At 46.7% G+C, this 22,285-nt stretch overlaps 2 protein-coding genes and 1 non-coding gene across 4 annotated transcripts in view; 2 read left to right on the plus strand and 1 right to left on the minus strand.

Moving 5' to 3' along the window:
* LOC116816556 (uncharacterized) overlaps window positions 1-22,285 on the minus strand; it is a 568,924-nt gene that overhangs the window by 143,050 nt on the left and 403,589 nt on the right.
* LOC116836048 (uncharacterized) overlaps window positions 1-22,285 on the plus strand; it is a 616,551-nt gene that overhangs the window by 50,465 nt on the left and 543,801 nt on the right. The window lies entirely within an intron of this gene.
* On the plus strand, window positions 19,296-19,368 carry TRNAT-UGU (transfer RNA threonine (anticodon UGU)). The gene has a single exon. It is a non-coding gene; the product is annotated as a tRNA-Thr (tRNA).

Below are 22,285 nucleotides of genomic sequence, written 5' to 3' on the forward strand. Positions count from 1 at the left end.
GCAAAGTGTGGGCCATTAATTGTGGTTTGGAATCTTGATGACACCCATTAACTAGGACGATTGACTGTAGATGGCTCTGTTTGCAGGCAGGCCTTCCTATGAGTCAGGCTGGGAGGAATGAAGGCTTGGGGTCTTGCAGTGACATGTGATCATGTCATCTAAACTGGAATCCATCTTTAACCTAGTGCTTTTCCATTGAGAAGGGGGGGTGGGAACCCAGAGGGACAAAGGATTCCCGCCTTATGCAAAAGATATAGAAATGTAGGGATAAAGTGAGAGAGGCTAAAAGCCGTGTAGAGTTGGACCTTGCAAAAGGAATTAAAACCAATAGTAAAAGGTTCTATAGTATATAAATAAGAAGAAAACAAAGAAAGAAGAAGTGGGACCGCTAATCACTGAGGATGGAATGGAGGTTAAGGATAACCTAGGCATGGCCCAATATCTAAATAAATACTTTGCCTCAGTCTTTAATAAGACTAATGAGGAGCTTAGGGATAATGGAAGGATGACAAATGGGAATGAGGATATGGAGTTAGATATTACCACATATGAGTTAGAAGCCAAACTCGAACAGCTTAATGGGACTAAATCAGGGGGCTCAGATAATCTTCATCCAAGAATATTAAAAGAACTGGCACAAGAAATTGCAAGCCCATTAGCAAGAATTTTTAATGAATCTGTAAACTCAGGGTTTGTACCATATGACTGAAGAATTGCTAACATAGTTCCTATGGCACATCATGCTGGCAGCTCTTATAGGGGGGCTTTCATTCTGTGATCCAGCCTGTCACAGTACTGGTATTAACGAAACTTTATTTCTGATTTAAAGGAGGTGAATGCAGGGCATGAGACATGGTGGAGGGCACGTCAAAGTGGTCTATCACCCTGAGAAAGTGGCTATGTTGCTTTGATGAGGAGATCATGCAGGCTAAAACTGTCATAAGTGGAAGGAAAGCAATAGCTGATGCAGGTTTTAATAGCTGTGGCAGTCAAGCACAGAATGGTAGGACTACATGGTCATGCAATACCTAGAATGCACAGCAAACGGTTCCAATTGTACTTCAGGTGAGGAAGGCCATCTTACTGATGGAACTGTGATTGAGGAGCTTGCCCTGACAATAATCAGTAGACCTGGACCAGCGCATTCAGAGAGGACTTTATTGCAATAGCAGACTACCTATTATACTTGGATATCCTAGAGGGCTACAGCTTGTTGAAATGACTTCCAATCGGTTTGTATTGAAGCAAGACACTGTTGGTGCTGTGGTAGCGGCGAGGTTTTTGTGATTTAGCCATGGGTGGTGGTGGCTGCTAATGTCCCCATTCAACAAGAGCTTTAAGGAGAATGCTGGGTTCCGTGAATTACTGGGGCTATTGGTGGCTCATATATGATCACTGTTTGCCCCTACCAGGTCATTAGAAGAAGAATTGTCCAACTGGCCGTCATTAGGATACTACTTGCTAATTGATGATGAGGCCAGGTAATGATAGGGTCCTTGACCTCAGCTCCCTCCCCACCCCCTGTTCAGGCTCCTCAGCTTTCAGGGGACTCTCAAAGTTGACTGGATTCCTGGTGTGAGGATTAAGCACTGCTGCATTTTTATGACACAAAGCTGGGAGGTATTGCTAACACAGAGAAGGACCGGGATATCATACAGGAAGATCTGGATGACCTTGTAAACTGGAGTAATAGTAATAGGATGAAATTTAATAGTGAAAAGTGCAAGGTCATGCATTTAGGGATTAATACATCAGTTGGAAAGTAACAGAGGAGAAGACCTTGGAGTATTGGTTGATCACAGGATGACTATGAGCCACCAATGTGATATGGCCGTTAAAAAGCTAATGCAGTTTTAGGATGCATCAGGCGAGGTATTTCCAGCAAAGATAAGGAGGTGTTAGTACCGTTATACAAGGCACTGGTGAGACCTCATCTGGAATACTGTGTGCAGTTCTGGTCTCCCATGTTTAAGAAGGATGAATTCAAACTGGAACAGGTACAGAGAAGGGCTACTAGGATGATCCGAGGAATGGAAAACCTGTCTTATGAAAGGAGACTCAAAGAGCTTGGCTTGTTTAGCCTAACCAAAAGAAGGCTGAGGGGGATATGATTGCTCTTTATAAATATATCAGAGGGATAAATATTAGGGAGGGAGAGGAATTATTTAAGCTTAGTACCAATGTGGACACAAGAACAAATGGATATAAACTGGACACTAGGAAGTTTAGACTTGAAATTAGACGAAGGTTTCTAACCATTAGAGGAGTGAAGTTCTGGAACAGCCTTCCAAGGGAGTAGTGGGGCAAAAGACATATCTGGCTTTAAGACTAAGCTTGATAAGTTTATGGAGGGGATGGTATGATGGGATAGCCTAATTTTGGCAATTAATTTGGCAATTGATCTTTGATTATCAGCAGGTAAGTATGCCCAGTGGTCTGTGATGGGATGTTAGATGGGGTGGGATCTGAGTTACTACAGAGAATTCTTTCCTGGGTGCTGGCTGGTGAGTCTTGCCCACATGCTCAGGGTTTAACTGATCGCCATATTTGGGGTCAGGAAGGAATTTTCCTCCAGGGCAGATTGGCAGAGGCCCTGGAGGTTTTTCGCCTTCCTCTGCAGCATGGGGCATGGGTCACTTGCTGGAGGATTCTCTGCAGCTTGAGGTCTTCAAACCACAATTTGAGGACTTCAATAACTCAGACATAGGTTAGGCAAAAGGTCTCTTGTAAGGTATCATTACAAAGCTTATAATCTACTGAGTGTGGTCATCCTATTTGTATAAATGTACCACTCTTGTATCTGAAACTAGAAATATGAAATATAACTCTGAGGGCCTATTGTAATTATGCAAAGTGTGGGCCATTAATGGTGGTTTGGAATCTTGATGGCTCCCATTAACCAGGACAATTGACTGTAGATGGCTCTGTTTTACTGTAAGTCTTCCTGTATACGTGTGTGCTGGCAAGTGGGTAATGAAGTCTTACAGTGACATGTGATCATGTCACCTGAACTGGAATCCATCTTTAACCTGGTGCTTTTCCATTTAGAAGGAGGGGGTGGGAACCCAGAGAACTAGATGATCATAATGGTCCCTTCTGACCTTAAAGTCTATGAGTCTATAAGAACATAGGGGGAGCCATCATGAGGAATCCCCTAGCTACCACCTGAGCTAGAACAAGAGCTGTACCAGGGAAAGGAATGTGCCCAGGCAAGGAAGACATCCAACCTGAGAAAAGAAACATCTTTAAGGGTGAGATTTTACCTGTATTCAGTTATATTAGGTTTAGATTCGTGCGCTTTCTTTTATCTTCCTTGGTAATTCACTTTGTTCTGTCTGTTGCTACTTGGAACCACTTAAATCCTACTTTCTGTATTTAAAACAATCACTTTTTACTTATTAATTAACTCAGAGTATGCATTTATACCTGGGGAGACAAACAGCTGTGCATATCTCTCTATCAGTGTTATAGAAGGCGAACAATTTATGAGTTTACCCTGTATAAGCTTTATACAGCGTAAAACGGATTTATTTGGGTTTAGACCCCATTGGGAATTGGGCATCTGAGTGTTAAAGTTCTGTAAAGAGTGTTCTGTAAGCTGTTGTCAGTTAAGTCTGCAGCTTTTGGGAACTTGGTTCAGACCCTGGGTCTGTGTGAAGCAGACAGGCGTGTCTGGCTCAGCAGGACAGAGTGCTGGATTCCCAGGCTGGCAGAGGGAAAACGGGCAGAAGTGGTCTTGGCACATCAGTTGCCAGGGTCTATGCTGAAAAGCTATAATGAAATAGCCATGTCTCAGGAGTGTGAAAATCCACTTTCCTGAGAGAAGTAGTTAAACTGATCTGAGTCCCAGCGTAGACAGTGCTAGGTCGTTGGAAGAATACTCCCAATATTTAAAGTGTAGACATAACCATCGAGAGATTTATCCCCTCTGGGAAGGAAGTCATGACATCAGTGCCAGCTTTGACCTATCTCCCTATATGTGAGAAAGCTGCTAGAGTGGCGTGCAGGGTGAAGTACCCAATCCTCTGGTTTCTGAGCTGTAATTTTAGCTCTTATTACCCATGAACCCGAAGAGTCAGGAGGGTATTGTTTGTGGCACTGGAGCTGGGAGTTGCATCCACCTGAAGCAGGTAGAAGGTGGTCCCGGCTGAGGAGAGGCTGGTGCAGCTGATGACCTAGCGCTTCCCAACTTCTTCCACCCACAGTAACTGGACTTTGGGTTTCCAGTTAGTAGATCTGACCGGACACTGTCAGGTCCCATTTTTGACTGGACTTTCTCATTGAAAACTAGGCACCTGGACACCCTGAGAGTGGAGGGGGTCATGGTCTGGGCACGGGGCCCCCAAAAGGTTAATCCAGTCCTGCTGGTGACATAAATTAGGGGGTTTCCCCTAGGATCAGACAGGGAATGAGGAAATATTGCTTCCCCCACCCCGCACTGCAGGATCACTGCAGAACAATCAAGCTTTGAGAGCTAATATTCTTCCTCCCACTCTCCAGGTGCTGATGCTGATCCATTGGGGTTTAACAGTCACACATGGGGTGACTGTCTGGGATGACAGCCCCACAAAGGGGGTTAGTGCTCTCTCTTGCCTGAAGTGAAGCCGTAGCAGCTCTCACAAGGGGCCTATATCCCCCTTACTGAGCCAGTAATTGTCTCTGGGTGTTTCATGCCTCAGGTATCCCTTTGTACCGGAAGGTGTCAGAAATCCTCCAATCCAAGTCAGTGACAGAAGGCAGGGGGTCACTCCCTGAACTAAAGCATAGCAGAACATTTCCCTGGGAAGTTGAGTATGACCTAGCTCCAGAGGGTCAGTGAGCTGATGCTGCTGTCGCTGTGCAGGAAACAAACAGAACCCAAACCCCATAGGACTGAAATCTCATTTGGGGGGCAGAGGAAGAGGGGACCAAGTCATGATTTTTGAATGGTTTGAGCTGGTGAAACTACATCCAAACCCCAATCCTCACCCCCAGCAGACAAATGTCTCTGTGCCCTCGACCTTCTGCCAGCTGAGATCAGGGGCATCCTCACTGGGGGATGGAGAGTAGCCTGTAATCCCCCCAGCCTCATTACTGGTATCATGGAGATCCTTGATGGGGAAAAGGAAGGGAGCAGACTGTATCCCACACAGCCCTGATGCTGGGGTGAGGGGCCTGCTGGAGAGGGACAGTGCACAGCTGCTCTGTGAACTTCTCCGTAGACATCCTATTTACCACCCATTTCTCCCATAATCCACTTAATAACCCTTTACTATGGTCCTGCACTACCAGATCCACAGGTCCCACCCTGAATCCCTGCATTCTCTTGCTTTGTCTCTGTTCTCTGCAGGCCACAAAAACGTCCCTTCACTTGGTAGTCCTGCTCAAATTGGGCCCACTGGAGCCTCATCTCCTGGAACTCAGCCAGCTGTCACTTGATACAGTTGTAGAGTCATGTTGACTGCCTCCTCTGTCTGGATGGTCTTTGTCATAAATAGAGAGAGAAGGGTAGCATAAAATTCCTCCTTGGCAGCTGTGCCAAATTGCCTTACGTGTAAGGGGTGAAGTAGTTCAAATAACCTAGCTGGCACCTGACTAGAAGGACCAATGAGGAAAGAAGATACTTTCAAATTGGAGTGGGGGGGAAAGGTTTTCTTTGTGCTCTCTCTTTGTTCTTCCCTCTCCGAATTTTCCCCAGGGCCGCTGTGTTAACTGCCACCACTTGAGACTATGGGTCACTTTCTAGTAGCTTGTTTTCTTACTTGGCAGGAGTGGGGACTCCTGGCTCCACGATGGCAGTTCCAGACTTGGTTGGACAGGATTATTTGCAGCTTGCCTTAGGCTTATTCTTGGACAAAAGAGGGCAAGTCACAGGGCACCAGCTGCAGCTGCAGCAAGGATGCACTTGGTAGGGGCCACGGTACAGCGGGCAAGTGTCATGGAACACATCGGACCTAGTCAATGCCATAGTATTGTATCACCATTCGCACAGCCGCTGTCAGGGTCATCTTCAGCGACGAAGGCAATTCCTCGCAGCAGTGGCTAACCGGGTTTCTGTGGTGGCTAAATATCTGGCCGTGGTGCAAAAACACCATGAGTCACCAGCAGAGTGGAGGTGGGCGTGGCTGGGTGGGGCTCTGGGACCAGGATTGGCCTTGATTTCATTTTGCTAGTCCCTGTTTGATGGTGGTGAAGGATTTTTCTGTGGCAATTGGGAGCATTTGAGTTTCATTTTCAAGCTTTAGTTTTGCTTCCTGTCCACTGGCCTTGCAGTCTGGAGGAAGAAAGGCCTCTGGTCTTGGAGCAAAGTGCTGCATGCTGACTTGTTGACCAATGCAGGGCTGGAAATAGAGGCCCTTTTGAACGAAAAATGCAAAAAAAAAAAAATGTCCCTACAATGTCCTCCCTGTCAGAAGTGGGCAGCGCTCAAGGGGTTTCCTGCTGGTTCCATGGTATAAGGACCAGCATTTAGGGCTTTGAATCTTTCAATTCAAGTTCAAGTCATGGTGGGATCTTTGGATCCCTTGCTTGCTACCTATCCCTGGTGGGTGTCTCAATGTCTTTACTGTCTGTGATTTCATTTTGCTTTCTCTAATTGTGTTTTCTACTGGATCTGACATTTTAATAAACAAAAAGCAGAAAGCAAGCCGGGGCTAGGGCTGCAAAGAGAGAGAGCAGAATGTTTAGTATATTGTTTCCCACTCTCTTTTTCTTGACTACTTTCTCTTCTGCACCATCTTGCTGCTTTTGTTTGTGAGCCTGGCTTGCACAGTTGCTTGAGCCTGAGACCTTTAATCTGAGGGTCTAGGGTTTGTGTTCTTGGTCAGGCAACCAGCCATGCTCCAGGAGTTCCAAAAGGGGTCTTTTCAGAGTGCTTCTTGATGTTTATTGGTATAACTATATTGCTCAGGGGTGTGAAAAATCCACACCGCTGAGCAACGCAGTTACCAACCCTAAACCCCTGTGTAGATAGCAGCATATCAGCGGGAGAGCTTCTCCTGCCAACATAGCCACTGCCGCTTGCGGGGGCTGGACTAATAAAGTCCTAGGGAAGAGATTTTTCCCATTGGTGGACAGCATCTGTAATAGCAGTGCTATAGCTGCACCAACATCAGCTTTATTGTGTAGCCAGAGCATCAGACACAAAACTTCAGAATCAGGACTCAACATGCATTTATCCAGAAGTCTGAAATTGGAGACTGATACATTCATTGCCTTACTGGCGGCCTGAAAGCCCTTATTAGCCTCTCAGGCAGCCAGTTTGGGATCCATGGGGAAGGAATGTCCTAGAAGGTCTCTCTCTTTTTGCCTCATGAAACTTTGGATTGAAATAGCAAAGGACAATTCTTCCCAATCTAACTGTGGCGTCCTTTGGGATTGTAATCAGTGCTACTGAACTAGGGAGTGGAGTTCCAAAACTCGTTTTACCTGGGCCATAGTTCACCACAGCTTCCTTTTCAGGGGTGAAAACCAATAACTATTTGCCTGTTATTTCTACTCAAGTTCTTGCCAAATCCTTGGCCTGGGTTAGAGTAAATTTGCACTTCTCCAGTGGAGAATCCCTTACCAAACCTTGCAGAATGTCAGCGGTGTAAGTGAGGAATGGCTTCCCCAAATATGCCCAATTTATTTCTTTAATTTGGTGGTGCTAGTCTAAATTAGGAACTAGATACAGGTCTGGGTCAGACTCTTTGTAAGCTGCCGGAGATGGGGTTTCTATTTGAAAATGCTTATTTCCTGCAGCTATCTCACATTCAATACTGAACTTATTTTAAACACATTTAATGCGCCTACAAAAAAGTCATATCTATTTCTCCACATCTGTATCATTAAGAGTAGCAGTTCACAGATTATAGGATTAGCTAGGGGATATCTTCAGGAGTAATTTCCTGTAGGGCCAGGATCCTGTAGGGCCTCATCACAAGTCACTAACTGTGGATCGTCTGAGACAATATTGACGTAAACAACTGAACAATACGGTGATTGCAGGCAGTTATTTCTGTTAGTAGGACAGTATGGGGCATGCTGTTGGTCACCATTTCTGAGTGGAGATTTAAAAACACTACTGTTTCTTTGTTAGCATATCTAGTAGATTGGAAACTCCTCTCCTGTTGACTGAACTGCATTTGAACTTTCTCCAAGTCAAGAAGAAAGGCAAGGAGCAAGCAAAATGCAATTAAAACACGATGACATTAGCAAATGGTCATTTGTCTCAAAGTTCCCAATAAATCTGAGGTACATTCGCTGAAACAAAATTAATATCCAGTTATATGACCAAACAGCCTTTAGGAAAGATAGAAAACCCAGATCAGAGAGACGTACATGACACTTTAATTTTCAGGTGAAGTGAAATTCCAAAGCAGGTTACTTCTGATGACTGAGAATTAGGGGACAAGAGATTCTCCCAGCCCGTTGTCTCCTGGTTCATTTAAACCTGCTTCACTCAGCACTGTCTCATTCCTGAGTTGTGTTACTTACAAAAGTTCTAGCATCATCATAATGGGGGGAGGAGGGGAAACCACAGCCAACCTTTCCATAAGTGGCTTTGTCAATAGATGGAAACTGGGATTAAAACTCTGAATGATCACACTGTGTTTGTGACCTATTTGAATTCCCCTTCCATGTCTGTGACACTTTCATCTCTTGCCCCCATGTGTCTGATTTAAATTAAATAAAACAAAGCAGCATTCCCAAGCACAGAAAGCTGAAAATACGGCATTACCTGATTTTTGGGAAGGCACAGGGGTAGAATACGAAGAAGATAAAATTTGCATGGCTCAGACTGAAGGTAACAGTTCTGGGGTGATGGGGAAGCAGGGACTCCCTCTGAGTCACCCCTTATCCTTCCACTGTTGCAGAGGTTGAAATGATACTTGTGTGTGTATGTGTGTGCCCGTGTGCCCATGTTCCTGCTCTTCATTATATTCAAATATATTTTAAGTGAGGATAACAGTACAAAGAATAACTGCTGTTTTGCACAGCACAAGGCCACATGAGAACAATTGCAACTGAGACAATCTGTCCCCAGTGGGGAACTAGGTGACCCTAAGAGTAACTTTGCAGTGGGAGGAACAGTATAATTGAGATGCTCCAGAATAGTTTAAACTAAGAAAAGTGATGGAGTTGAGGTCAGGTCATGAAGAAACATGTTTGATATCTCTGGCCACTATACATGGGCTATTTGTTTACTGAAAGAATAGTTGTGTATTTACATCATGATCACTAATTCTACAGTTATAAGGCCCAGGTAGATTCTATCCCAATGTAGCTACATAAGGTCACAACTATCTCCTCCACCTCGGGCTCATAGACATTCCTGGTAAAGGACACACACTTCCATGACTCATAGGACAATGGAGATGATAGAAAGGACCACAGGATCCACCCCACAGAAGGATGAGCTGCAAAAGGCAAAAGTGGGCAACTCACCTGGGGGTGTTGAGAGATGATGGTGAAGCAAATCATGCAAACAGAGGCTAAGTACCTGGGATATATTGTAGGAAGAGGTATAGTAAAGCCCCAAACTAATAAGCTAGAGGCGATTCAAAACTGGCTCCGGCCAACCCAAAAGAAGCAGGTCTGTGCGTTCCTGGGTGTGGTAGGCTACTACCGACGTTTTATTCCCCACTTCGCCAGTAGGGCAAGTCCTCTAACAGACCTGGTGAAGGCCCGAGGTCCAGACATGGTGAAGTGGACCGGCGCAGCAGAGAGGGCATTCATAGACCTTCGGATGGCTCTCTGTAATGACCCCATCCTCATAGCCCTGGACTGTAGGAATGACCCCGGGCCCACAGGCCTGGGTGCCCCTTTAATTGGGGCATTTTGTTCTTGCTTGCAAGCTGGGCACACCCGCTTTGCTTATCTCAGGAACTTGGCCTTCCTCCATCCTCCCCCCTTGCTTTCACACAGGCGGCCTCGTCTGCACCTGGCAGTGTTTTGTAGCTTCCCTCTTCTGCAGTTTCTCACACTGACTACTGTGTTTGCAGCTGGGGATGTTTTGTAGTTTGCTATGCTTTTGAGCTCGTGATGGAAGATTTTTGTAGGAAATTTTGAATTGTTGGTCAGGTGTTTGGTTCCCTTTGTTAACCCTTTACAGGTAAAAGAAACATTAACCCTTAGCTATCTGTTTATGACACACACTGCCTGCCGTGCCAAGTTGCCCAACCCTATGGTGTTGAGCAGAGGGGGGGAATATGTGATGGGGCAAGGCCAGATGGCTACACTAAAGTAGTAAGGAACAGGTATGTTAGCCCCAGGCTAACCAAATCCCTAGTACCATGGCAACCAAATGGCAGTTGCTCCAGGTTAATCAAGGCACCTGGGGCCAATTTCTAGAAGGCAGTGGAGATAGCTACATTGATTGGGCCACCTGAAGCCAATCAAGGGCTGGCTGGAACTAGTTAAAAGCCTCCCAGTTAGTCAGTGAGTTTTGCGTGTGTGTGAGGAGCTGGGATCAAGAGGCGCAAGGAGTTGAGAGTGAACTGCTGGAGGATTGAGGAGTACAAGCATTATCACACACCGAGAGCAAGGTCCTGTGGTGAGGATAAAGAAGGTGTTTGGAGGAGGCCATGGGGAAGTAGCCCAGGGAGATGTAGCTGTCATGCAGCTGTTGCAGGAGGCACTATAGACAGTTGCAGTCCACGGGGTCCTGGGCTGGAACCCGGAGTAGAGGGCGGGCCCGGGTTCCCCCCCAAACCTCCCAACTCCTGATAAGACACAGGAGGAGTTGACCCAGCCTGTGGAAAAGATCACTGAGGGGAGCAAATCCGCCAATAAGCGCAGGACCCACCACGATAGAGGAGGAGGTTTGTCACAGAAGCCATGAGCGATATCTGCCCTGAGGTTCTGGCACCTGCTGGGGACAATCTTGAACTCAACGAACTCACAAGGTTTTTGTAGGATAACACAGCTTTGGGCACTGACAGTATTTGAATTAGTTTAATAATTCCTCCCCTGTGAAGGCACTTCTCAACCTCTTTCTTTCCTCACATCCCTGGAGACCTGGGACCCATGGCTCTTTTCCTTGTTCCAGCTGGGACATCACGTCAGGTGTGGAAATTGGAAACCCTGCTGAAGAGAAATAAAACATAACCTCTCTGGGACTATCCCCTTTCTTGTAGGTTTATAGTCCTCCCAGGGCAAGCCCACCAGCTCCAGGCCTTTGGGTGGCAGCACCTGTTTTTCTCATTGTGGCTTTCCAGTGAGTCCAAATGATTTCAGACTCCTGGTAGTGACTTTACCTCTTTAGAAGGTGATGAAACCAGCAGGCATTTGCAACAAAATCTGCCAGTGTTTTTTTTTTTCAAAACAAGCCGGCATTTATTAGACAACGAGAATAAAGGATGGAAGGATCCTCATGTTAGCCTGATAAAGCAAAACTTAACTTAAAGTTCATGTTGGCAAAGTCATCTACCCAGTTTTTCAAAAAACTCCTCAATTTCAACTCTGTTTCTTTCTCCCTGGGCAGTGGCAAACGTAAAGCACAGCCTGTTTATAGCCTAGTCCCTCTGTCCCAAGTTGCAGTCCTGCTGTATTCTTATGTTCTGTTTCCCTTCCTCACAGGCATTACAGTTTCCAGTCTGTCTGTCTTCCATTGTTTCTCCAGGGCCCTCTTTTCCTATGTGGACAATTCCTGACGGACAATTCATGCCAACATTGAGAGGCCTACTTTTCGCTAAGAGCTATTACTTCCCCTGTCCCACAGAAGGAATTAACTCCTTCACACTCATGGTACGTCCAGACTACCCGCCGTATCGGCGGGTAGCGATTGATTTTTCAGGGACTGATATATTGCGTCTCATCTAGACGTGATATATCGATCCCCAAATGCGCTCCCATCGACTCCGGAACTCCACCAGAGCGAGCGGCGGTAACCGAATCGACAGAGGGAGCCGTGCAGGACCGGTGCTAGTGTTTTTAGCGCCCTAGGTGCATAGCCATTTCGCTGCCCCCGCGCTGGTCCGCGGCTCCATTGGAGCTGCCGTAACCGCGCCTGTGGGAGGTCCACCAGAGCCTCTGGAGCAGCGGACGGTCCGCAGGAATGTCTGTGGCAGCTCCACTGGAGTCGCGGGACCAGGGGACCCTCCGCCGGCACGACTGCGGCAGGTCCACCGGAGCCGCCTGCCGCCCCCCACTGGCAAAATGCTGCACCCCAATAATCCTGGCGCCCTAGGCGATTGCCTAGGCCGCCTAAATGGAAGCACCGGCCCTGGAGCCACGGACATCGATCCTGCGCCTTGAAGATCCAAGGTAAATTGATCTAAGATACTTCGACTTCAGCTACGCTCTTCACGTAGCTGAAGTTGCATATCTTAGATTGATACCTCCCCCCCAGTGTAGATGAGCCCTCAGTGGGTAACAAAGCAAAATGTGAGGGGAAGCTGAGTCATATATATTTTTTAAGAAGAAGGAAAAAGGGAAAAGGAAAAAAAAAAGAGAGTCAAAGCAAAGGACTAGGATAATGGTGTGATGGGTTGGGTCACAGAAACCCCTTTGGGACTGCCACCTGATGTGTTGAGACTACCTCTGAGCCTGTTTTCCCTGCCATGTTGGGACTCCAGCACCCTGCTTTGTTGAGCCACATATGCTAATCTGCTGCAACACAGACCCAGGGTCTGACCCACACCCCCAAAGTTGCAGACTTAACTGAAGACAGCTTAGAAAATACTCCCATCTCCAGCACCCAGAGACCCAGTTCTCAATGGGATCCAAACCCATAATAAATCCATTTCACTCTGTATAAAGCTTATATAGGGCATACTCACGAATTGTCCACCCTCTATAACACTGATAGAGACATATGCACAGCTGTTTTCTCCCCCAGGTATTAATCATGTCCTCTGGGTTAATTAATAAAAAAAAGTGATTTTATTAAGTATAACAAGTAGGATTTAAGTGGTTCCAAGTAATGACAGACAGAACAAAGTAAGTTACCAAGCAAAATAAAACAAAACACACAAGTCTAAGCCTAAGAAACTGATTATAGATGAAATCTCACCCCCAGAGACTTTCCAGTAAGCTTCTTTCACAGACTGAACTCCTTCCTAGTCAGGGTCCAGCAACCACTCACACCGCCATAGGTACTGTCCTTTGTTCCAATTTCTTTCAGGCATCTTTTTGTGGTGGAGAGGCCATCTCTTGAGCCAGCTTAAGATAAAATGGAGAGGCTTCCAAGGCCTTTTATATTCTCTCTCTCATGGGCAGAAATCCCTTTGTTCTCCTGTGCAAAATCACAGCAGCAAGGTGGAGTTTGTAGCCACCTGGACAAGTGACATGTCCATGAATGATTCAGCTTTTTCCAGGCCAACGCCACTGTGCACAGATTAGTTTGAACATTCCCAGGAAAGCTCAGATGTGAATTGGAGTCTCCCAAAGTCCATTGTCAGTTAAGTGTTTCTTGACTGGACAATTACTGAGAACAGTCCTTTCTCAAGAAGCTGACCAAATGCTTAACTGAGGCTACTTAGAATCAAACCCATTGAGATACAAGTACAGAGACAATATTCATAACTTCAGATACAAAAATGATACACACCTACAGACAGTATAATCATAACTAGCAAACGACAACCTTTCCATAGACACCTCACTTGACCTCCTCTGTACAAGACCTGATGCAACCATAGGACCCTGGTTGCAACAATGATCTATAAAGTCACAGTTCATGTCAATAACATCACAAATGGATGATAAAATCATAAAATATAGGATTGGAAAGGACCTCAACAGGTTATCAAGTCTATCCCCCTGCCCTGAGACGGGATCAAACATAAGTATACCATTCGTGACAGGTGTTTATCTAATGTGTTGTTAAAAACCTACAACGATGGGGATTCCACAACCTCTCTTGGTAACCTATTCCAGTACTTACATATGCTGATAGTTAGAAAGTGTTTCTGAATATCTAACCTAAATCTCCCTATCATAAGCATAATTCCTAATTCTGAACCTTAGAGTCCAAAATGTGGGTGCTTGCATGAAACCTCCAAGCTTAATTACCACTTAGATCTGATTTAGCGCTCGCACCAGCCAAAATTTCCGTGTTTGGCTCACTTGGTCTCCCCAAAACCTTCCCTGGGGGGCGCAAGACTCACGATGCCCTGAAGTCCTACACCAAACCCCCCTCCCTTGTCCTTTCTCTTTACCTTCGTCCAGGTTCCCTCCGTTGGGTTATCTCTGGAGATTACTGTAACTTAAACTCCTTGACATTACAAACAGAGAGGGCAATCTTACTTCCCCCCTCCTTTTTTCCCCTCCAGTAATTTCCCTGAGAGAGACCGTATCCTTGGACACAGGATTTCTATCCCTGAGCCTCACTTAGAAGAAAATCAAGCGGTTTTAAAAAGAAAAGCTGTGGGGTAGGAGTAAAAAGACAGGAAGCTAAATGGCGTGCTCTGTACAAGAAACAATAAATCAGGGTCATTTCTTAAAAGAAAAATCTGATAAAGAGCCTTATTCCAAAGAAATAAGTTTAAACATTCCAAGCAACTAACACGGTAAATACAAAGCAAAAACAATAAAAGCCTATTTGTTTTTCTAGCTTTGTACTCCAAACTTGGAAAACGAAGATTAGAAGCTTGAAGATAGAAAGACCCCTCTCATAGCCGAAGAACAGACAAAAGAACAGCAGACCAAACATTCCGCATCCCTGAGCTTTTAAAAATCCGTTTTTCCGTTGGTCCTCTGGTCAAGGTGTTTGTTCCCTTTGTTAACCCTTTAACCAGGTGAAAGAAACATTAATCCTTAGCTATCTGTTTATGACACTCCCTTGCTGCAGATCAAGCCAATCAATTCTTCCCCAACCATCAGTGAACATGGAAAACAATTGATCTCCATCCTCTCTGTAACAGCCCTTTCCATATTTGAAGACTCTCTCAACCCCTCCCTCCCGCCAGTCTTTTCTAAACACTGAACATGCCCAGTTCCTTCAACCTTTCCTCAAAGGTCAGGACTGAGGATAAGGAGGTAGCTTTTTACTTCTGAATGCAGATGAGCAGAGCAAGGTTGCATTTGTCAAGGTCAGAGAAAAGGATTTTGCAGTAAATGAGAAAGGAGAGGATGAGAGTCCAGGGAAGAGTTTTAGCTGTGTGGATGCATAGGAAAGGCTGTTGTCAAACTGTCTGGAGTGGCTCACAGATGTGGTGTTACAAACCAGTGCACAAACCCCAAACAGGTTGTCTGTGGAGGGACGTGATAGAGACAGCAGCTTTAAAACAAATAAAAGGAAGTATTTCTTCACACAACTCACAGTCAACCTGTGGAACTCTTTGCCAGAGGGTGTTGTGCAGACCAAAACTATAACAGGGTTCAAAAAAGAACTAGATAAGTTCATGGAGGATCGGTCCATCAATGGCTATTAGCCAGGCTGGGCAGGGATGGTGTCTCTAGCCTCTGTTTGCCAGAGACTGAGTGTGGGCAATAGGGAATGGGTCACTTGATGATTACTTGTTCTGTTCATTCCCTCTTAAGCACCTGACATTGGCCACTGTTGGAAGACAGGACACTGGGCTAGGTGGATCTTTGGTCTGACCCAGTATGGCCATTCTTATCTTCTTATGTTCTGTAATTAGATGTCATCAACTGACCATCAAGTATGTACTCCTCAAGCACTGTGATAGATGGTCCTTTACACTAAAAATCACAATATTCTTGTGATGTTATCTGATTAAAATATGACTATATGGACCATTGTTGCAACCACTGTTATATATTTGCAACAAATCTTGTACAAAATGTGGCATGTAAGATGTGTATGGAAAAGTTATTATTCGCTGGTTATGATTATGCTATCTGCATGCATGTATCATTTTTGTATTTGAAGTTATAAGTATTGGCTCTATACCTGGATTTCAAATGTTTGCTTCTGGGGTAACACCCACAAGGCAGCTAGCCAGCACATCTTGAAGGGACTATTCAAATTGAGTGGCCCATCAAAAGAGCATTTAACTGACAATGAACCATGAGAGAGGCCTATTACTCTTCATGGAATTTCCTGCTGTGACTAGGTGACATGCATGGACTGAGGACCTTCCAATGATTTGGAAGTAACCAAAGACTTATCAAGCCAGCAGTTTATTCCATCACTGCTACAAGCCTGAATCAAAAACCTTGCAATTATTGTATGTATTTGATTTCTTTAACCAATTTTAACTCTCATCTCTTTCTTTCTTTCTTTGACTCAACTTTTAGATACGAAAGGATTGGCATCAGTGTGATTTTTTGGGTAAGATCTGAGTTATATATTGACCTGGGTGTGTGGCTGGTCCTTTGGAATCAGAAGAATCTTTTATTTGAAGAGATTGGTTTTAAAGAACCACTGATCTCTAAGTCTAGTGTTTTCAGTGGTCATACAAGGACTGGAATGCCTAAGGAAACTGCTTTTATGACTTCTTGTTAAATGGTGTTTCCTTTTTTTACTGGTTTGGTATATCCGATGAGGAATTAGCCACCGGTCTTGGAGTGTATCTGCCCTATTTTTCAGCAGTTTGTCCTGAGTTTGGCTTCTCACTTGTGGCCCACTGAGGCATGGTTACAATTCTGGTTACTCCCAGTCCCAAAGGACCAGTCACTTACCTTAGGTCAATTGTACCTTAGACCTCTCACCAGTGACAACGACTGTAGCCAATCGTATATTAAACTAACTAAAGATGCATTAACTAATAAATAACTGTGGAAATAAGCAAGTTGTTTATAAAGTTAACGCAGGTAAATGTAACACACAGAAATGAGTTACACAGTCTTAGTTTTCAAAAAGTAATAGAAGCTGCTGAAGTATCCAAGTATGTCATTTAGGACTAACTCAAGCTAAGCAGTTTGGGGGCCCCTTGCTTAAGTTTAGAAATCTCACCCTCTCCAAGTTCCAAACAGCATAGTGATTTTCATTCCTTTCCCCCTGAGTTCATACTTCGATGGGACTGAGGGTATATGCATGTCCCCTCTTCATTTGGGAGGGAAGGGGACAAGAGCAATCAACAAAGTTTTTTCTGCTGCTGTTCCACCATGGTTTGCCTTGTGTCTTCCAGGCCTTCTTTGTTGGACTTAAATCAGTTCTCATCCTGAGTCCTTTGCTCTTATTCCTGAGGATACTGTCCCACCATGGGGCTATTTCGTGCCCCTCTTTCATACAGAAGCACAATTTTCCTTGCACAGACACAGGAACAGCAAGATCTTTCTCTGTCCTTTGTGCAAAGCAGGGTGCCAAATTCCATGGAATCTTAGAATATCAGGGTTGGAAGGAACCTCAGGAGGTCGTCTAGTCCAACCCCCTGCTCTAAGCAGGACCAATTCCCAACTAAATCATCCCAGCCAGACTAAATCATCCCAGCCAACCTTCCTCTTCTACAACAGAAAGAGTGGACAAGCGGGGGCTCTGGGCACATCCAGTCCTGGCAGTGAGATGTTCCTGCCCCTCTTTCTTTATGCCACTACAGTTATTTCATGGAATTTCAGAGATGGGGAAATAGCTGAGTTCACTCCAGGTTGAGGGGAGAAAAAGACCCTGAAAATCTCAGGTCCTCAGGGAAAAACCCAACCCCTGCTACCAGGATCACTGAGGTGCTGGGGATTTGAGTTGGAAAGGGACTGTCTGAATTGTCAAGGTGGGGAATGAATAACAATCTACAACTAGATCCATCTCATTAATCACTGACACAGGCTAATCCTGCTACCGATAGAAGGGAAACTGGGAGCGATTCTTTGCTGTAGAGCCATGGAAACAGTGACCCAATTGCACCGCAGTGAATGTGCTGGGGAAAGCTAGACTTCATAGGCAGGTGGAAATAGCAGATCCTGAAACACCTGGAACTCCCCACACCAGTTCTGCCACCAGGGTGAGGTGTTGAGTGACTCACGGTGCCACCACCCATTGCCTTCCAGCAGGGAGTGGCAGCACCCTCCACCCAATGCAGGGGAGAGGCCTGAGTGTATCTCTGCACCCTGAGTCCAGGGCAGGCACTCTCTCTGCCCTACACATAGAATCTGGCCCTGCTGCAAAGTGACCCCTATGAACCAGCAACCTCCAGGACAGCAGATTTGGTCTCGGAGCAGGGCATATGTCCCCCATGCTGCTTTTAGGCCACTGGATGCTCTGGAAACATGAGAGCTCTGAGTTTAATCCAGGAGTCGGCAACCTGCATTTTTGCTGGCACGCTGGCCAGGGTCACGGCTGCTGCCCCCACTCAGCCTGCTGCCAGCCTGCGTGAATGGTACTCCAGGCCAGCAGTGGGCTGAGCAGGACCTGTGGCTGGAACCCTGGCTGGCAGGAACCCCAGACTGGCAGTAGGCTGAGCGGGTCCGGTGTCTGGGACCCCGTCTGGCAGGAGCTGGTGGACAGAACCCCAGGCTGGCAGCAGGCTGAGCGGGTCCGGTGGCTGGAACCCCGTCTGGCAGGAGCCGGGTGGACAGAACCCCAGGCTGGCAGCAGGCTGAGCGGGTCCGGTGGCTGGGACCCGGCTGGCAGGAGGCGGCGGATGGAACCCCAGACCAGCGGCAGGCTGAGCGGCTCGGGCTGCCGCTGGTCTGGGGTTCTGTCTGCAGGTGTCATGTATTAAATGTCTCCCCGTAAGAATGTGCTACTTGGAGAGCATCATGACTGGCAGCCATAAGTAGTACAGTGTAAGTAGCATATTCGTATGGGGAGAAATTTAACACACTACACCTGGGTAGGGAAGGCTATGCCTCCCCAAACAGCCCACCCCCTATCCATGGCTCCCATTTCTCACCCCCTGACTGCCCCCCTCATAACTCCTGACCGATCCAACCCCCTCCCCCCGTACTCCTTGTCCCCTGACCATGCTCTCCTGGGACCCTCTGCCCCCCTCAGAACCCTCCATCCATCCACCCCCCCACTGCTCCTTGTCCCCTGACTGCCCCCTCCCAGGACCCCTCACCCCTATCTGCCCCCTGGGACCCTACCCCCTCATCCAAGCCCCCCCCTGCTCCCTGTCGCCTGATTGCCTCAACCCCTATCCAGAGCCCCGACCCCTGACAGGCCTCCTGGGACTCCCGTGCCTATCCAGCCACCCCTGTCCCCTTACCATGCTGCTCAGAGCATCAGGACTGGCAGCCCTAAGCAGTACAGCAGGGGTTCTCAAACTGGAGGTCGGGACCCCCTCAGGGGGTCGCAAGGTTATTACATGGGGGGTTGCAAGCTGTCAGCCTCCACCCCAAACCCTGCTTTGCATATAGGATTTATAATGGTGTTAAATATATTAAAAAGTGTTTTGAATGTATAAGGAGGGGGGCACCCCTGGCTCCTTCCCTACCCCAATCACTGCAGTAGAAGGGTCCTATATGCAATCAGCCTAAAACTTTTCCAAGCCTTCTTAGTGCAGTTGGCAGCATGTCAGTCTTGTAATCTGAAGGTCCTAAGCTCAAGCCTCAGAGAGGGCAACTGTTTTTGCTCCCTGCTTCAGATTTTCTAAAGGAAATCAGAGAAAAGAGACTGTAGCAAAGTGGTTTCTAGACACCCTCCCATCCATCCAACACACACAGACTTTTCTAAGACAGTAACTTTTCCTTTTCCTTTATGACTCTGGAAATACCGATTCCTAGAAGCCCCTTTCAAGAGAGCAGACAACTGTAACGCAGAGAGAAAGCTAGAGGCTGCCAGGTTGTTGTGGGCAAGAGTTAAAGGGATGCACAAAAAATCCACTCAGGCCATTGCCCCCCATCCTCACCCTCAAGCAGCTTTGAATCTTGATGACTCTGATGCTGAGTTTCCACTGCCTCAGCATCCTCAACCCCCACTGGAGGCCGGTGTAGAGTCCTTAGATCTCTGTTCATATTTCAGATCCCAGCCGGTGCCACATCCCTGCCCAGCAACTCCCCATCTGCCCCAGGAGAATCAGCTGGGGGGGCTGCATCCCCAGGCAGACAGCTTATACCGCTCCCCTCAGAGCAGCAGCTGCAGCTTTTGGCAGCTAATCCCCACCTGAGGCTTGGGGGAAGGAGCTGGGGATCTCTTGTTATTTCTTCCATACAGCGAGTCTCATTGTGTTTGAACACATTTCTCTCTAAAACTGACTTAAATTCAGAGCCCTCCCCCCATTTCTGCTTTATGCCTCATTCCTGTACAGACATGAACACGAAGAAACCTTTGGGGAACCACATGCAGTTACTTCCCTCACGATATTTTAATTAAATCATTGCTGACTCTGACCCCCAGTAAGAACAGCTGATTTGATGCCCAGGAGCTTGGCTAAAGGTTTGTTAACCCCATGCACAGTTCTGGAATTGGCTATATTTTCCCGGCACAAAGGTCGAACTATTGCACAAAAGTTCCTTCCATCTAGTTTTCCTGCCAGTGCCCTCTGCTGCTATGTTATTGTTTGTTCATTCAAGCCACATGCAGAAGTGGGTGTTACCCTGACACGCAGGCAACTTAATTGTGTCCAAGCACATACAATGTTTCAGAAATATACGAAAGCCCAGGCTTTCCCTTCCCGCTGTTCAATCAGATTGCAGTGTGCGACTAAACCAAGGAAATTGTCAACCTGGTGCTAAATTAAGATTCCAACCTGCAGTGAATAAAGTGCTGAAAGGCAGGCTCTGGGGAAAGTATCAGGCGCACATGCCCTTTGTTGCTGGTTATAAAATAACACCAGCCCACCCCCAGCTCGAAAGGCAGTTGCTCAGTGGCTGAATTTCAAGCAGGTGCCCTTCCAGTGCATCACCTCCATGGAAGAAGAGTCACAAAACACATCCTGGTGTGACTCAACAACTATCACTGTGATCCTCCCCCAAACAAACAAAGCAATTAAAAAAACAAAACACCACCACCTTTCCCCCAGAACTCTGCCAGAGCTGGGGGAATCTGTGACAACAGAACAGAACTAGGAACCAAGGCAAGACAAGGTACCAGGGCCAGATGGGGGAAATGGACAGGAAGCAGCTGCAGATGCACAAGAGAGAGTTTCCACAAGGTCTAATGCTGTAGCTCAGACAGCCAGAAACAGGTTTTTCAGCTAGTGGCTCCCTGCAGAGAAAATGCGTTTCCCTGTAAAAGCACCCCAGCATGAAATGGATAAATCGGCCACATGGTGGCGCCATCCCTTCAGGGCTGGAGCTGCAGGTACAGCCCTGGACAGGGGCTCAGGGCATGTCTACACTGCAATTGGAAACCCCAGGGCTGGCCTGAGCCTGCTGACTCAGGCTCACAGGGCTAAGGCTATTTAACTGCAAGGTAGCTCCTCAAGCTCCAGCTGGAAGCAGAGCTCTGGGTCCCTCCCATCTAGCAGAACCCAGCTGGGATGGAATTGGGGACGGGAGCTGGTTCCCCTGAGCTCACAGGCTCTTTCTGCTCTGCCTCCTGCATTCTCAGTGACTGTCTCATCTGAAATACAAGCCGCCATCCTGGCAGGGAAAGGAAAGAACAGAAAGTGGGGAAAGAGAGAATTCTTCCCCCACAAGCTGTTTCCCTTCCGCTAGCCTCCTTAACTCTCATCCCATCTCACTGGGCTCCCTCTACACAGCAGCCATGGAGATGACAGCGGGTGGGTTTGCTGTGGTATAGAGCATCAGCAAGGAGAGCAGACAGTGTGTCTCTCCAGTGCTCTCTATGATCCCAATGCTGGCACCAAGCAGGGTGGAAAAGGCAGAGTAACCAGCCTGCTCCCAGTGCAAAGGGGTGAGAAGCAAAGAGGAGACAGAGTCAGGAGCCACTGAGGGTGGAAGGGAGTTAGGAGCATGTGTGGGTGGGACGATGGGAATTATTGGAAATGCATAGTGCATTTTCTACATTTCCCAGCTGATAGCAAATAGCTGTGAAATTCCATGTGTGTGTGTGTGAGATTCCCCCCTCCCCAAACCAATGGCCAGTCTATGTACAGGATAACAACCTACTACTGCTGCTACTCCATGAATTGACATGGCAGACATCTATGCGGTGGATCTAAAGGCCTCGCTTTGCTGATCACACACACACTGGTCAATACAGCTAATCAGAATGGAATTTCTATTTGTTCAATTTGCTTTCTTAAAAACTAGAGGGAATGCCATATAAAAATGTCCATCCCATTTTCTAGATTTAATTTGCTGCATCTGAGAAGGCAGCCTTTGTCTTACAAGAAGAATCAGCAGTGCTACCGGTCAGTGCTGGATGTGCAATGAGCTTCTGACTCAGCCTCTCTTCCATAATAATCTTTCTGCCCTTCTCTTTCCTCATCCAGGCAGCCCCAGACTAGATTGTCTCAGAGACAAACAAGGGCTGTTTGTCTTGTGACAAACCTACAGCTCTTAGTGGTTCTAAGAAACCCAACAAGAAGAGGAAAATCAGCAGGGTTCAAGGGTGACACCTCCCTCAAAGGTC

This window comes from Chelonoidis abingdonii, chromosome 11 (genome assembly GCF_003597395.2).
Source record: "Chelonoidis abingdonii isolate Lonesome George chromosome 11, CheloAbing_2.0, whole genome shotgun sequence".
Lineage (NCBI taxonomy): Eukaryota > Metazoa > Chordata > Testudines > Testudinidae > Chelonoidis > Chelonoidis abingdonii.